We start from the raw sequence: 18,472 nt of genomic DNA on the forward strand, positions 1-18,472 counted from the left end.
AAAAACTAAATCCACTTGGCTTATTTCTCACTATAATTTTTCTATCTAAAATTTCTCTGAAAGGAAGGCATTATTTAATAACACCTGACCAGTGTTAAAAATTCCTTAAGCAAGAACCTGTGTAGGCAGTGTTTGACTTCTAGCTACTCAAGATCCTTTAGGTCTCCAGACTCTCAGGCTCCCAGTCACACTCTACCCACAGAGCAGTTTATGAAAGCATCACCAGACAGTTTCAATATGCAGCTAATTAATCCATGAATGTTTTATTTCTCAGCTTTTCCCTGACTCTCTGTTGAAGTCTCTTAGGTGAACACACAGCACAGATTAGTTGTGTACAAAGCTGGCATTGTCCTGTGAGATGCTGCAGGGCTGAGGTCAAATCATGTGGAATTTGAAATCTGATTTTTCTGGAGGGCTTTCTCCAATCCAGCTAAGGCAAAGACAGCCTAAAAAATTTTACCTTAGCCTGTATGGATAAAAGGGGAACTGTGGAGGTTGAATATCCTTAAATTCCTTGAGGTGTAATGGTCTTTTGGATTGCAATTGCAACAATTATTTTTTTAAACATACTCTTTAAACTACAGTAATGTTTACAACAGGCTACACATTAACATCTTTAACTCTGAAAACATGCACACAAAGGAGTACCAAATTGCATAGTAACATTGGCTATTGTCAAATATTCAGGCTTTGGGGTTTTGCTAAGCACACACTTTAAAAAGTAAAAATTCATTGACTGAATGGGTACTTGAGCAGAGGTTGTCCATCCCTGTCAACAAAAGATATTCAGCAGCTATTTAATTAAAAGTTTCCTACATAGGTAAGCCTTCTCAGACCTCCTTCAGCTGAAAATCAAAATCCAGCTCTGATGAAAACCCACACTATATTTGTTCGGTTTAAGAGTTGCTTTAAATGTGCACTGTGAGCTGATTTGGAAGAGGATTGCAGTGACAGAGGCAACACACCCTGTGCTGGTTGGATCCCACACACTCTGAAGACAGAAAAGCAAATTGACCTTGCTGAAATGAACCTGTTTTACTCTGGATGCTTCAAAGGGATTCAATCTCTCTGAATAGTTCTGCCAGAACAGCCTTTATATGAATAAAGCCTTTCTGTAAAAAGTAGCTTTCACAGAAAGGGCAAATACCCATAAAATCAGGATATGCATAAATTGGAGTAATTGTTAAACCTTTAGAGCTAGGCTTTAATTGTGCTCTCAAAAAGGCTTTTTCTACTTGAAAATATTTTCAGTATTATGACCTCTCCCCAGTTAATCTGTAGTTAATTAACAGTTTGTCTTGGCTAACCTCAGCCTGCTGCTCTGCCCCATGCAGCCTCTTGCTCACTTCCTCACAGTGGGATGGGAAAGAGAATTGAAAAGTCAAAAGTGGGGAAACTTGTGAGTTGAGATAATTTCCCAAGGGCAGGCAGGTATAGCCATACCCAGGAAATCTGGGGTTTATTACCTGTTATTGGTTAATTGGTAAGAAAAAACTCCATCATCCAGAAAGTGTCCCCTTCCTCCTTCTGTATGTTGAGCATGACTATGGGATGGGGATGGGGATTGGGATGGAGATGGGAATGGGGATGGGGATGAGATGGAGATGGGGATGGGATGACATGGGATGGGATGGGACATCCTTTGGGTCAGTGGGATCAGCTGTCCTGCCTTGTGCCCACCTGGCCCCCTCACTAGTGGGTGGGTGGATGGGGTGAGAGGCAGAAAAGGCCTTAGCTCTGTCCAAGCTCTGCTCAGCAGCAAGGAAATATCCCTGTGATATCAATTCTGTTTCCAGCACAAATCCCAAACCCAGCCCCATCCCAGCTACCATGGAGGACATTAACCCTACCCCAGCCATGACCAGGACACAATCAGAGATTTCAGAATAACACAGTGGAAATTATGCTCTTGGCAATCAAGCTTTCCACCTTCACAAGTAATTGAAGCTCACAGTATTCAAGATCCCATCAGACACAAGTTTGTGTCTTTGTGAGTCTTCTGACAGCAGTTTCCTTTTCTAAACTTTGTTTTGTCATTCAGAACATAAAAAGTCTTGGCTGTGAGTACTGCAGTGAGCAATGTTTGGAGAGGAAGAGTGGGAGTTAAAAGTATCTGGCTTATTTTCTTTGCAGCTGTAATAACTCAGAATAATAACAATTGTGCCTCTCTTCAATGAAAAAGGAGTAGGTGCACTCATGGCTCTTGAAAAGCACTTGGAGACTCATGGGTAGTAAGCAAAAACAAAGTAATTTAACACGGTTATTTGTGGAGATAAAGTAGGGTGTAATCCAAGTGCATCCCCTAGAAAAGCCTGTACATAATTATTTGGCATTGATCAAGTATAATACTTATATTGTTATATTAAATTAGGTTATATAATGGCAAAAATAAACCCTAATTTTAGTTATAATGCCTTTTGGGGACAAATCCCCTAAAATGGGATGTTTTGAATTAAGCACAGCTCATATTTACATCTCTTTCTGAAGTATATTTGTCCAAAAGGCTCTTGAAAACTCTGGAGATGAGATTTGTGAAAAAGACCTGGAGGAGTATTATTTATGAAACTATCTTTCCTCTTCAGCTTTTCCAAAATACAGAGGAAATGTTGAAGACCTATTGGATAACCTGTTTCTGTCACTGGTGAACAAATACTGGCTGGCTCTTCTGAGGACCTGTAGTCTTTATTCTCATTAATATTCTCCTAGAGATGACTGAACTGCATTTTCAGACAAATTTAGGTGGTCATGTTGCTTCCTACCCTGTATAAGAATTTTAACAGAGAACCATTTTTTCCCCTCCAACTCCTTCATAGGCAGCTTTCAGAAAGTTTTCCACTGAAAGGTCAGAGCAATTTCTGCTTCCTTAGCTGGGTGTTTCTTGTGTGCAAGTAATAAGCAACAAATATATTTCCTTTTACAAGTTAGGTTGTGTAGGGTATTGTATTATGGTGCTGTAAGAAAACTTCAATGCAAGATGTTAGAAGATAATTTAATTTAAAGATAAATATAACGTCAAACTCACCCTCTCACATCAACTGCAATAATAATTTTTAAGCACAAAGATGTGCATGTGAGTAGCTCAAGCACCAGGATTTGTATCCAGGAGGTCTGAACAAGGTTTTGCACTGAAAAAGAGGACAAAGTATACTGCCCAGCAAAGAAAAGAAAAATTAAATTGCGTGAAGTGAGAATAGAACTTTGAAGTTGCAACTTCATAAATTGACAAGTTTTCTGGAATAAACATTTTATCTCTTGATATTCTACGCTATGTAATGAGCAGTACTGTTACATAATTGGAAATAATGTAATTAGCTGCCAAAGATGATTAAAAATATGTTTTTATAAATTAATTTTTAAAAAACCTCTCACTCCCTTGCTACTCTGCTAAACTGATAATAAAAGAAATGATTCCTTTATTGAACTGAGTTCTACAGTTTCACTGGTATAAAAATTGAATTTTGAGTGAAGTATGCAGAGAAGCAACACTCCTGTAAATAAGATATGTAGCTTTTCCCCAGCTGTGCATCTCAAAGGTCTGCACAGGGACAAGCTCTGTTACCTCTGCTCCTTGAGCTGGCCCCCTTGAGCTCTGCTGGGGAGTGAATTCCCTCTGTGAGTACAGCAAAGGTGTTTTGTGTCCTTGCCCCATTTACTGCCATTTACATTTTAGGATCATTTATTCCCATCTCACAACTGTCCTTTCATTTAGATGGTTTTAACTGCTGTTATAATTTAAATGTGTATAAAAAATATGAGCACCTCTCACATCACATTGCTTTTGAGGCACAAGGACAGAACAATTCCCACTCCCCCTGCAAGCAGACAAGTGAAAAGAGATGAAGTTCATCAGTAAGGCTTTGGACTGCTATTGTGACCAAGAGGCATTTAATGTTGGTCCTAATTTATCCTAATATCTTGTCAGCTGGCCTTCAAAATAGCCAGCACAGAAATGTTTATGTCTTTATTTGGTTTGATTTTCTCTTGATTTGGTTTCTTCTGCATGCAGTGACAGCATCTTAATCTAGCTGATCAATTATCTTCAGGGAAAGGAAATAAGGAATTAGAGTTTTTATATCTGTACTTGTTTAAAGAAGGCAGCCAGGTTCTGGGTAATTAAAGGACTACTTGATTAAGTGAATCTGAGGAATTACTTGAGTACTTAATTCTGGTTTCAAATTTTTTTTTGAAATAATGAGGAAATTAAAAAGAAAGGTTGAATTGAAAGCCATAGAAAAAAAATTCTAGTCTACAGAGGATAGGTTTATTCTCTTTTCCTATGAGCCCCTATCTGATTATCCTCTCATTCCTAACCCAGGGAAGTGTCTGTTCCGAGTGCCACACACTGGCCAGCAACCATTGGTAAACAAATATCAGGGATAGTGGCTTGAAAAAGAGAGACATGAACTGAATTCTTACACCAGTAGTGGGCATTTTGGATTCAGAATTCAGGCTGTAGCTCTGGAGGTTTGGAGTTGGTTGTATTTTACTTTTGTTTCCTTAAGCTCAATACTCTTTGTGGCCAAAAGCAAGTTTCTCTTTTTGAGCTCACTTCAGATTTCAGCAGAGCTGTTTTATAATTCAGTTTACCTGAATTTAGGACTTAAATAAATAAATACAAGTGGAGGGGACTGAGCAAAACCTGTGTATTTGGGTCCTTACTGCGCCTTTCAGCACTGCAAAGGAACTTACCTTGTGTGTAGGATTTATCATAAAAAGAGTTGTAAATTTAACAGTTCAAATGAAGAATCATGTTAATTTCTGTGCTTTCTTCTTCCTTGTGACAGGATCCATTTGGGATCATTTTAATGTTTATTATTGCTCTTTTTCACCTTTTTCTTTCTTCATTGATCTGAAGCCTTATGTCATTTCCAAATGTACTGTACCTGGTTCTTTGTACAAATGTTGGCTACTTCTCTGTTTTCTGTTACCTCCAAAATCTATTTTTCTGGCTCCAGCTTTTTAGTCACCAATGAGTTGTTTATAGCCATGGGATCTCCAGTGCCAGCCCATGCCCATGCCCCCTCTACTCTGTCCTGCATCATTATCATTTATTTATCATTTATTTTCTTCCATGTTAAAGACAGAAATATTTTTCCTCAATACTTGATTCACCATTCTGAGTTTCTGTCTTGATGGTTTGTACAGGTAATTACTTATCTTCCAGGAAGCTCAGCTGTGAAGTGTCCTGTTCTAGTCAGTAAAGAAAACCAGCCTGAAAAGTTTGAATTTCTAGTGTGAATATCCTGAAAAGTTGCATCAATTCTTTCCACTGTGCCAAGATCTCTTTTTGATTTGGACCATTTGGGTTCTCAGTTGCACAAAGCCCATCTGTGGGCCATGAACAGAAACAATGAGAAAACTCAGAGTATTGAGTAAAATTGTGAGGTACTGACATGATAATGTGCTTTTCCTTCACACCTACAGTTAAGGCAGGAGGTGCATGTACATATACAGGAGTTCTGGAAATAGCTCTAAATGTATCTTCTGCTTGCTTTATGCTGCTCTAAAATACTTAAAAGTAGCAGCAGCTATTTTGAGTGACCCATAATCTGCAAAGGAAGAGTGGGGATCAGGCTGACTGCACACAGCACCAAGCAGGATCAGAGCAGGATCTCTGGTTTCCAGCTCTGGTTTTCTGCTTCCTGGGAGAACTCAAAATGCTCCTGAGAGACATCTTGGGCTCTGCAACAGGTGATGGTTTGAAACTTCAGGCATATCTCCTACTTTTCATCCAGACCCTCAATGGGCATGCTTTGAAGTTCCACAGGATGAATTCTGGCGGCTTCAGTCCCTTCCCTCTGACAGGGAAAAAAAAAAAGCAGGAATAGAGCTCATTTCACAAAATGGCACACTATATAATTAATGACTGTAAAAGATTTTGATAACTCCTAATAGAAAGGTCAGAGTTGAAAATGCAATGGCTAATAGATCATTTTCTCACAAACTGGATAGCTGCTGTAGGTTATCCTGGACATCTGTAATGGTTGTGGCCTAGAAACTGTGGGTAAATTAAGGGCAGATTTTGTCATTTAGTTTTTTCTGTGATCTATTCACTCATCCCTCTGGTAGAGCAACAAAAATTCTTCTTCTCCAGAAGTCATGTAGAAAATAAGATTGAGATTAATGATGTGACAGCCATGGCCTGTGATTACTCAGACAGACTTTCTGTGGACTGTTTTGGGAAGATGATATTGACCACACATATTTGCAAAAAGAAGTTTTAATCTTCCTAAATGGTTTTCCAGTAAATCATGTGCAGTCTTTGTGTACAGAAAATTTTCTTGGACTGTTGATGTTCCCTGTTGTTTACAACCATTCTGAAAAGCTACTCTAGAAATTGAATTTAACTCAGCTCTGGATAGTAATGACAAAGTACCTGGGATATATATTTTGGTCATCACAAACAGATTACAGAGGCTGAACAATTAACAATACATTGTGTCTTGTGAGGATCTGGAGGAGCAACTCTCCCTCCTCTGTGACAAAAGCTTCCCAGATGATGAAAATCAGGCTGGACCCAAGGATGTGGAGAAAGTTCAAGACTAACCTCTCAAGAAGAACCTTCTGAGAGGCTTTCACAACAAAATCACTGTCAGGAGGGAAAACTTAAGTTCAGTGAGACTGATACAGGACTTCTGTTTGGACTACAAGAGGAAAAACTTTTTCTTTCATCAGCATTTAAAGAATCAGGATATGATAAGGTCCTTGAAGTGTCTCTCCTCTGTAATGGACAAGAGCTATGGCCAAGCTGTATTTATTTATGAAATATTTAATGAGATATTTTTCAATAGCTTCTTCATACTACACTCTGCAGATACCTGCTGGGTATTTCATCTAAGTTTAAAAGGCTTTTTCCTGGAAAATATATACTCACATTTTTATTTCTCTTATATTTATAATACAGAGATGTAGAGACAGCATGTCATGGGTCACATGCTCCTCTCTCTTATGTTCTGCACAAAATTTGAGAGGATGAAACCCAGCAGAGCTGAAGCCCTTCATAGAAAAATATCTCCTGAATTACCAGTTTAGACTGAGAGTAGAGGCCTTGTCGTGGAATTGATTACAACTTGTCACTGCAACAATGTCATAAAATCTTTTTTAAAAGTAGGATATCCCAGTTCTGCTTTACTTCTACCAAAACATATTTAGTTGCAAAGTGGTGGTTTGAGGAGGAGATGGAGAAGCAGAGCTTGATACCTTTGCACCTTTAAAGTAACCTTGTTCCTGAAAATGAGAGTTCAGTATTTTCGAAAGAATATTGTCAAGTTGGTCATCAGAAACATAGGTATCTGGAATGACCACTAATATTGTCACTAATCTGATCTTGTGCACTTTAATTAAAATTTAGTATTTCAATATATTGCTAAAAAATGCTTACTGTAGTTATTTTTCAGTCCACTGCAATCTCTCAGTTTGCTGTAGCTTTGATGGTTTTATTTGTCTGAAATATGTAAATGTGGTTCAACTTTTATTATGGATAGCAATAGGCAGGGAATTGAGGTTAGATTTGATAGTAGAAGTATTTATTTGAGAGAAACCCTGAGGTTGCTGATGTGTGAGAATGCCCCTTGAATACATCTGAGCATGTAAAGCATTGTACCAGACTTTTATCAAATGTAGAAACGATTGGAAAAAAATCAGAAATTTTATTCCATGAGAAACTCCTTGGGATAAATATAGAATTTTTGTGAGAGGATTTTATACTCTTGCAGCACACTCACTCTGTGGGGTGAGGGCAAAGAGGGAGAGTCAGAACCTGGGGGTCATTCAGTGTTGAAACCCAGGAAATTCCTCTGGTGGCCCTGGAGGGCTCGAGCCCCTGCCCAGGGGGCTCAGAGACCCTGGCACCGAGCCCAAGCCCTCTGTGCCTTTGATTTAGCCCTTGGAAAAAACAATTACCAACTTTGTATGAGGAATTACAAACCACGAAATTTTAAGTAGAATGATATTTAGTTTGTCACAGGGTGAAAAGTAGAATTTTGGGGTTTTTAGAATGGGGGCTTGGGGTCCCAAGATGGAGGGATTTGGGTGTGCCTTGTCCAGTCTTTCTCCTTCTTCTTGGCCTCCATCTTCTGGGTGATGTTGGCACTTTTGGATTGGTTTAGAGTAGAAACACACTGTCTAACACAGATGATAGGTATTGGGAAATAATTGTAAATAATATACATGTAGTTTTTAGTATAAAACATAACACTGCCCTGAGGGTGGCCAGAGTGCCTCTGACTGTCCTGCTGAGCAGGCCTCAGCACGCCAGGGAAAGAATGTTACCGATAAGAGAAAATAAACAACCTTGAGAATGAGAACAGAACAATCCTGATTCCTTCTTTGACGGCCAGGCTGGGAAAAGAGATTCTTTGACACATCTCGGGGTCAGCCAGGACCAAGAAACCCCCAAGAATTCAGGTGTGAGGCAGTGCCTTGCTGAGGCTCTGCAGGAAATGCCACACCAGTGAGCTCAGGCAAGCACCAGGGGAGTGACTCAGCTCCAGGAGTCCATATCTGTCACTGAGGGAGATGGGAGAGTCAAACTCTCCTGACTGAAGAGATAACAAACTGCAGGGGCTGCCTGGACCATGGCCAGCCTGGGAGAGGCTGCAGGCAGCTCCAACTACCAGCTGGTAGCTCCAGCTACCATCTAAAAGCACATCCAAGGGGCTAAATCCTGCTTTCTGTTAAATGTTTTGGTGTTGGATGAATGTTCCTTGTTTTTTTAAGGCTGTCTGGTCATTAGTCATCATTATCTCCAGCCCCAGGAGAGGAGAGTTGAGGACACAGAACAAGCCAGGACACCTGAGCTAATTGTGGCTGCCTGCAGCAGAGGTGGGGACTCAGAGCCCTGATGATGAGATGGAAAATTATGTAATTTAGCTTCAGGAAAATGAGGTGTGAGGTTCAAGGTCTGTAAGAGATTATCTCAAGGGCAGCAGACAGGAAGAGGAATGCCCTTAGCCTAGAGATGGTTGGTTGGGTTTTCTGGTACACAGCTTTGCCCACACAGGGGCAGAACTTGGTGTGGAGACTTTAAAGTTGTTCTCTCCATCACCTCCAAAACCTGCAGCACTTCAGGCTGCCTAAACTGTCCACTCCATCTGACTGTGTGGATGCTGCTTTAAGTCAAGCTCCCATGCAAGAGTTGAATTGTGGCATATTGGTAGCTTTGTGCACCTGGAGAGCTGCACCTGTGAGACAGCAATGTAGTAAAAATCCTGTTACATCTGGATGGACAAACAAAACTACCTAGCAGAATGAAGAAATTTATTTTTTTTAACTTATCCTGTATTTTCTATGCCTCAATAGCTTTATATTCTCCTGTGTAAGGCTTCCTTGCTTCTGCAAACAAGATTACTCTGTAAATATCCATTTTACATTCACAGAGACACTATAGATATCTCCAATTTTCTAGTAGGACCACTTCAAAGAAATCCCAGAAAACCAAAACATCTTTTAAACCAGTGGATTATTTCACATCTGTCAGCAGATAACAATAAAGACAAGAGTCTGTAATTTACTGTTCAGTATGCACATTTTCAGATGGAACACAGTTTTTAAAAATGCCAGTATATCACCCCATATTTTATTTTCAATTTTTTGTAAATGATGTCTTAAGAGAGAAATAAACCAAATAGAGAGGCTAATATTCAAATTCACCTTTAGTATTGCTTCTGGATTAAATATATTTTAATATGTATCACAATTTTAATAATCTATAATATGGTTTTATAAGAAAAAATTTTAGCTTTAGCATTCCAATAGCTCTCTCCAAACCTAATCTTTAAGCACAAACACAAAGAATTTGCATATCTATTGACTTTAGGGGTTAATTTGTGCAATATTACAACAGGTTATTTTAAAAACTGGTACTTTGTGCTGCTTGCTCTTGCTTTCCCTAGGGACAGGGAGATGTCAGTTCCCATTAGCAGGATCTTGACCTTGAATGCTCCCAAAGGAGCACAGCAGGGCAGCTAATTGCCTGTGCCTTAAACACAGTAACCCTATAACACAAACAAAAGGGAGCAGCAATTTCAGCAAATCTTTGTGTTCTCTGAAGTGATTCTCTGCTGCAGCCAAGACACTCTGTAGCTGAAGAAATTCTTATTGAATAAGAAGCCGCGTTTGTCCCTGCACCAAATTTCAGCTACAATGACTAAAAATGAGTCATTTTTCTAGATGCATTCTCAGTTGGCTGACAGAGCAAAAGCTCGAGGATTTTTTAGTGGAATATTTTGAATATGTGCCTTGTAATGCATTTTTTTTTGTTTACTGGATCACATTTTCCCTGAAGAATTGATGTAATGAGATGCTGGGGTCCAGAACTCAAAGTATTAGGAGAGATTTTGCAAAGAGCTTTGACTCAGACATATTCTTAGCAAATAATAGGTGTATACAAATGACAAGTGTAATCTAAACAAATTTAGATCCATTATGGCAACACCAGAGAAATTGCAATGAAAAATCACAATGTTCAAGATCTTAAAGAGAAAGTGGCAGATTTCTGCATATGAGGGGCTTTTCAAAGAAGGTTAAAAAGAAAAATCTTGCAAGGATAATTTCATTTTCCCTCATGACTAGAACAGAGGGTTTGGCCCAAGGTTAAGGCAATTAATGGGAATTATTTTTAGTATCTTAATGAGATGTCTCACAAAAGTCAATTTGGAAGTGCTGAGCCTGGCACTGGGTGCTCAGTAGGAATTGGGTTTATTAAAGGAAGAGGCACCAGCAGATGGTGCTCAAGAATACACAGAATTGCTTCTGGTTCTGCAGGGCTAACCCAGCCCAGCACACAGATATCTGTGAGCAGCTTCCCTCCTCACCAGCTGAGTGCAAGGGAAAAAAGGCCAGATCTCAAGAGAAATCCTAAACATCCTGTGCATCTTGCACGTACTAAATAATGCCTGGAACCCTCTGAGTCATGATCTCCCCAAAGGAGGGGTCAGTGCAATTCTTTCTTCTTTTGTCAGGTCTGGGATGAATCAGTAGCAAGTCATGATTGGTGTTGTCAAGAAATGCTGACAAATTTGACAGTGAGGGCACTGCTGATTGCCCTAAACCCATATTTTTTATCAGAAAAATTGTATTGCTTGGCTTACTCTGAGCACTCCTTTCCCAGTAAGCTGTTAGTGTCAGTGAGGGGTCTCTAAGTTTTTTAGATGATGTTGCTGTACTGAAATGCTACTGCTTCCTCATTTCATTTCAGCTTTGGATTTTATATTAGTGATCTCTTTGTAAAACTCTTCTCTGTGCTGCATGTTTCCAGGCATTCTCTGTCCAAACATCTAATCTGAAAATTATTGCCTGTAATACTTGCAAATCTGGTTTTAGAAGAAAATTCATCCCAGCTCTTGCTGCTGCAGCACGTAGGAGATGTCTGAAACACATCCCCAGGCTTGCCATCAAGACAGCTTTTCTCTGTTTCACCATGAAGACTTTTCTTTGCCTCTCTCTGTGAATTTGAAGATGGATAATAGAAAGATCATATGGTCCGTGGATATGTTCTGAATGATAATAGGAAAAAATAGTGTTGGAAATGGAAATTATCCATATTTTCACCACAGCATCTAGTATATTCCATCAAGTTCAGAACTCTGTGGAATGTTGTGTTGTACCACTGGCAAGCACTATCCTGAACTTGCCTCTCAAGTTTTAGAGCTTTGGTTTAGATGGGCATTTAATTAACACTCCTACAGCCTTTTAAAAATATATTTGCTTTTTGTTTTGCCCCATTATTTAAAGTAGGAAGTACAGGAGAACTTTGCCAGACTTTGGGTTTTGGGGTTTTTTTCCCCTCCTGTACATGTTCAATTATATCCTCCTCTATAACACTATTTCAGCTTGGATCACCATATAAACTATTCAAGTTAATCCTCCGCTCTCAGAAAAACTGGAAGCAAAAAAAAAAAAATGTAATGAAAATAGAAAATAAGAAGAATAAACTGAAAAATAAATTTCTCTTTATTTCAAGAAAAACCTGAAATTTTGGATGAAAATTTTATCTAACTTCTTTTGATCATAACATCGTGGTCTGCTATGATAAGGAGCTTTATTGTCCTTGTTTGACATGCAAGCTTGAGTCAGACCAAAAATAACAGATCAGACTCAGGCTGACCAGTGGGTGAGCTTGAGAGAACAGGTGAACTCCAGGGAGTCTTTGCAGGGAAAGAAAGATTAATCACCTGCCCTTGCTCTGAAAGCAACAGCAGTGCCCAAGCGTTGGAGCCAAAGGCTGTGGTTGCTCATTATCAATCACATTAACAATAACATTAATTAAAATAACATTAATTAAAATTAATTACAATTACAATAACATTAATTACAATTAATTACAATTACAATAACATAACAATAAAATTAACCCAAAACATCTCTCACTTGCCATGGGGTACCAATACAAATAAAGGTGAATTGGGAGTGTAGAAATTCTTCTCTAAACTAAAACCAGCTGCATTTTGATGTCATTGGAATAAAATATGCTGAGCTTGAACCACTGAGAGTCTGACCCAAGGCAGGTGGATGTTGGTAGGAGCCTTTCAGCTCCTGATATTGGATTTTACACTGGATGTTTGCAGCTACTTTGTTGGTACTGAAGGCAGCAAAGAGCCCCATGAGAGCAACCAAGGGACCAATTCTTCTTTTTCCTCTTTCCCATAGTAGGAAAATTGCCTCATTCCAGCTGTCAAAACCAAAGTTTGCTGAAATCAACAGCAGTCTGTCTGGGTGGGAGCCAGTGAGCAGCGCAACAGGGACAAAGAGCAGCTGTGGAATGTGCCTTGCTCCAGGTCCTTCTGGAATGAGAGCCACTAAAAATAGAAACAGCACCATCATAAAAGTTAGCCCAGTGAGCATACCCTGGTGTTATCATGGTAAAACTGCTTTGCTACCAGTGGGGGAATTTGATTCCTCCTCTGTGCCAGGGGGATAAAAAAAAACAAACTCCTTCATAGTTCTTGGACTCTCTTTGGTTTGTACTTGAGCCAAAGAACAGTTAGAAACAAAGTTTTGTATTTCTTCTAAAAAATCTGGTGCAACAGAAAAATTACAATATCCAGCCAAACATGTGAAAAAGGGTTAAATGACAAGATAGCCATCCTCCCTTTTCTCCTCTTTTCCCAGTATCAACACCTGAAAGACATCACAAAGCCTCAACACCTTGAAATAAACCTAAGTTGCACAGGGGGAGTCAGGCATAATTTGACTTCATTAAGTTGGCTCCTCCAAGTTTGGCTCTACTAAACAAAGCAAGTAAAAGCAAACAAAAAGAAACCCTTTGATACTGCAAAATATGCAGCAGAGATTTATCAAATATGTCTCTGACAATAAAGCCACTTTACAAACACTGCTCTTGATTCTTATGCAGATGAGGCAGTTAAAAAAAATGTGTTTCAGCAATTTATAGTTCTCAGAGTTAATAAAGTTATTTTATTAATGGAAAAAGTTCTCTCTGCTGGACTTCAGAACCTATTGATTTTATTTGAGTAGCGTAGTGGCAGACTGCTAAAGGTATGAGTTCAGGAGAGCTGATGCAGCAAAAAGAAAGATAGTATCTCTTACAAAAATTTAATTATCTTGACACTAAAACTGCATCTTATTTTAAAAATTAATCTCCATTAAAAAAATAGGCAATGTCTAAAAGCAAAATGCCTGTCATGTGTTATTGGCAAATTTGAAATGAAACTGCAGGCAAGAATGATTGATTACACCTAAGGCAAGGAGCCATGATATGATAATAAAACTGGTTAGACAGAAAAATATTTGACTGAGCAAGAAATCTAAGCTGGGTCTCCAGAAATGAATGTTCTCATAAAAAATACAAATAAAAGTGTGAAGCTCACATAAAACCTGAAGATGTTATGTTCCCTATCTTCTGCTGCGTGGTAAAATCAAAGATCAGAAGAAATGTTGGGAAACCAGCCTGGATCATTAGCACAATGCTTTTTAATATTGTTTTTCCAACAAGGAGAGGGAGCAGAGTCTTCAGCCAATAGACTCATCTCTCAGCCATGAGAAAATGCTTTCAGGTTTCTCAGGCAGGATTTTTGATTGAGTTATCCTGGAGTGTCTCTGCTCTTTACTACAGCTTGGTATTGATGTATATGGAAGGGCATTTTTCTGGTGCTTACAATGTGTTTCTTCTTAAAATGTGATGTAACATAGAGAGACACTGCGGGTGTGTGTCCATGGCTTATATAGACATGGGTGTGTAATATTGCATGGATTAATATATCATATAAACACACAGATTCCCTGACATGTCCATAGAAACAAACTTTGTATGAAAAAACCCAGTAAAATGTGCAGAGTGTTTTTGATATCCTCCTTTCCCCTGGGGATCTGCAGGGTTTAAGGCTGTAGTGATGGTTCCTGCTTCTGCAGGAGCAGCAGAGCTGGGTGCTGAAGGGATGATATCCCTGCCATGAAATCCCTGCATTGCCACTGTGTAAGAATCATCATTTCTCCCCATGAGTGTGTTTTGAAGTGCAGATACATCTGCAATGCAATTTACACACAATGTGTGCAGAAGAGCAGCCTTGTCTTGGAGATTTTAGAATTATGTTCTAAATGTTGTGTTGTAGCAGAGAAAGTAACTGGGAGACTTCAGATGGAAAAGTGCCCAAAATCATGTGACTGTTTTAAAATATCAGCCTTTTATTAAAACATTATAGAAACCCCCTATTTTCTTTTGGGGTTGTTAAAATACAAAATCTACTCTTTTAGCTTTGTTACTGCTTCATTCCAACCCAGCAAAGTCAGAGCCTGGTAAATCTTCTGTCTGGGAGGTTTTTAATCCTTTAGCTTCTTTCCAGTTCACGTATGACTTTGAAAAGCTTCAAAAAATATCAAAGGATAAAGTAAAAACTGAATCTGATGAGTTTTACAAATCAGTAAAGAAAGAATGATAAAAAAACCTAACTAAATTAAATCTTCACAAATAGACCCGTGTAACTCCAAGGACAGCAGTGCTTATCTACACAGAGCAGTAGCAAAAGTAAAGAAAGAACTGGGAATCCTATTGATAGAAGAAAAACAAAGTATTTATCCTGTGGCCAAGGAGGAGATGCTGAAGCTGGATGGTGTCTGAACAGTGATATTGAAAATATTTCCTTTATCAACTTTAAGGTCACTGACATGCTAACATTCTCTGGCAGTGATGAGGACACATTCTTTGTGTGTACTGAGTGTGAACCCCCTTTTATTCCCAAATAATTTTCCTTAGGTTCTTCCTGGTCCATCCAGTGTTTGGGCTGGAGCAGCTCCAACAGGGAAAGGGCAAAGGAGATCATCTTCACCTGACATTTGTGCTTAGGCAAACTTATAGAGCAAAAGAAGTAAAAAGTCAGAGATAAATAGGACAGACCGTAACAATGAGAGGAAAGCAAAGCTCTCCCAGCACTGCCAGGTTGTCATGCATTGAGTGCAGCAAAAAGCAGAGCATGAAATAAGTCCTAGAAATAAAGATATAGACTCAGTTGAAGTCTGTAGATCACATCTTGCTGTTGAAGTTCTCCATCATGCCCAGCTGTAATATGAAAGCAGAATTTTCTGGGCTGTAATATGGCAATTAAAATTGATTTATGCACAGAGAGCCTTTGGCATGATATCCCACTGAAATTTCAGAGCCAAAGGTCTTGCCACCAACAAACAGCCAAGTGCTTCTGGGATCTTAATGACAGAGAACAGTAAATCAGTCACCAAAAGTGTGGCTGCAAGTTTTGCTGTTCATGCTGTTTTGAATATTTTACATGGGCTCCTACCCTCCCCCCAAAATAAAGCCCTGTAGATGTCACTGACACAGAATCCAGTTTATTCTATGATTATTAGGGGAAAGGGTATTAGAGCATTTATGAATAAATTTTTTTATAGTTTCCGCTGTCTAAAAGGCTGAAAGAACCCGGCTTTTCAATGTAGAGGTCGTTCAAGAAGTTCTGTGTGTCCTTAGTGTGCAATCAGGTAAGCATCATCACTCACACAAACACACCTCCATTCATCAATTTTATAGCTCTGAGAATTTCTGCAGGCTGGATCAAATTAATATATCCTGTTTTAAATGAGAGACATTACAACTAAAATACTAAAAATGCTTTTTAAAACCACTTTTTTTTAAAAAAAATTATCCCTCTAAAGCTGTACTGCAGAGCTGAGTAGTCAAGTCTGCTCTTGTTTGATTTTTACTCCAGATGAATTCTTAATAGCTAAAGTTTCCACTGAGACTCATAGGCACTCAGCATGTTTTCAAATTGGATAAGAGTATTTACACACAATTTTTGAATTTAAGAATGGTGGTACATGAATCCCAAGGATCCAGCCTGCTGAAGGACACTGATTCCTGATGGTTTTGTGCTGTGCTACCAAGGGAATCCTCACCATGCTCCCCCAAATACTGGGGAATGTATTCTCCATCATTCTCCTAAGCCATGCGGAGTGAAGCCCCTGGATGAGAGCTGAACATGAACCACATCTAGAAATGCCTTTTGCCTGTTATTTCAAATTGCAAATTATAAACATTATGCTAATTTTGTACATTCTACATCTTGCAGTCATTCTGCCTCTTTCTTTTATCCAAAGCTGTAATGGATTACAGAAATATATCCAAAAAGATTCTATTGGATGTTCCATTTCTTGGTTTTCATGTAAAAAATAAGTGCATGGTTTACCTGATTTTGGGATTACTCAAATACCATTTTAACCTGTTCCAATCAGAAGGAATTGATTCATATTTCTAGGGATCAGTTTAAAGGCATCCTGCAGAAACAGAGGGAAGAAGGAATGGGGGGAAGTAATCTTTAAGTTTTTGTTTGTTTATCTGAATGTTATATTTTGTACATGGCAAAATAGCCTACAATTTTGCCATTTAAGAGATGGGAAAAGCCTAAGGCATTTGATGTGCGTGAATACTTTTGTTGTATTGCCATGATATTTAGAAAAAGACATGAATTTATATTATGTGTTTTGTCTACCTAGAGCCTGGCATCTGTTTGGTAAAGGTTTGGATGCCATTTTTTGTAATTTGTATTTGCTTGTTTCCCTGCATATCACACAAGGTTACTGTTCCTGTATTCACAACATGCATTTCATTGTAATTCCCTGACAAACTACTGAGGTTGAAAGAAAAGTGTACATTCTTCATCACTGCATCTTTCACCTTTTTCCTTCTTGGAAAGGAAGGTTTTCTTCTCCTTTCCCCTCTATGGAAGGGTGCTGATGATGTCTAGAAGACAAGGAACAGGCAAAATATTTTTGTCTTTTAAATATCTTTAATTGTTCTGCAATATAAATTATTTCCTACTTACAAAACAACATCTGAAGAAGGAGATGTTTTTAAAAAACTGACTCACAATTTCAATCCTAACATAGCCAGGAAACACACCAAAATGTTCTCCACTGTGTGAAGGAAGGGAGGGAAGAGAAATGTCAGTAATATTGGTGCTTGCCTCAAGCAATTCTGTTGACAATAGGGGGTAATTAACAAATTTAACCATGGGTTTATGCATTTTTAAGTAAACACAGAATATTATTGCACAAGAAATGGCTCCCTCATTGGTGGGTGTGTAGCAGGAGTGACACCAGAGATTTGTTTGGCACAGTGCTCTCATTCTTTGCTTGGCAGCAAGAGGGGCTAAAGAGAAATCAGAAACAGAGACTGCATGGAAAACATGCTTGTTTTCCTCCTAGCATGCTGCCCTGGCTTGTAGAACAGGAATCTCAGGAAGGGAAAGAAGGTGGGTTAGAAAACTGTCCCATCCTTAACATTTCCAGTTAAGAGATTCAGGATCCCCAATTACCAGACTCATGATCTACTTCTACTTCTCTGTTTTGGTTTTCTTCCTCCTATTTGGCTTCCAGCTCTCCTGAAGTCTTGTAAATGTAAGCACCTCAATATGGGCTCATGTGTCTGCTTTAAGTTCTCTACTGGATGTAGATCCTCTTTTAAATAATAGCTCACAAGGTTTGAGTCTCTGGTGAAAGTAGTACTTCTCCATTTTTCTCTTTTTCTATTTTTCTGGTGGTTTTTATTAGAAGGAACCAGATTCTTCTCTGATAAATAATTTAATTTACCCAAGTTGGTTTTATTATCCTGTATTATTTCATCAAGCTTTGGACAAAACAGGAGTTATAACCCCTTCCACCTCCTCTTATCTCATTGCCATGGTGTAGGAGGAAAATATTTCAACATAACACCGTGTGCAGAATACCAGGAAATAACAGACATTTTGAAGTCTTGGTACCAAACATTTCTCACAGATGTTAACTGGCCACTTAGTATTGGAATTGTTTTAAAAACATTGGAAGTATTGTATGAGATGGTGGCTAGATGATGCGGAGTGAATATTTAATTTTTTCCAGAGTGAATATGTAATTTTTTTCTCCTCTCTCTCTGGTGACAATTAGATGTCACAGAGGCAGTCCGACCTTTCAGCCATCATCATCCCACTCTCTCTGCAGGAACCACCCTTACTGCTCCAGTGCCTGCACTGAA

The sequence above is a fragment of the Melozone crissalis genome, unplaced genomic scaffold, assembly GCF_028551555.1.
Source record: "Melozone crissalis strain CALT ecotype California unplaced genomic scaffold, PUWL_Pcris_2 ptg000023l_1, whole genome shotgun sequence".
NCBI lineage: Eukaryota > Metazoa > Chordata > Aves > Passeriformes > Passerellidae > Melozone > Melozone crissalis.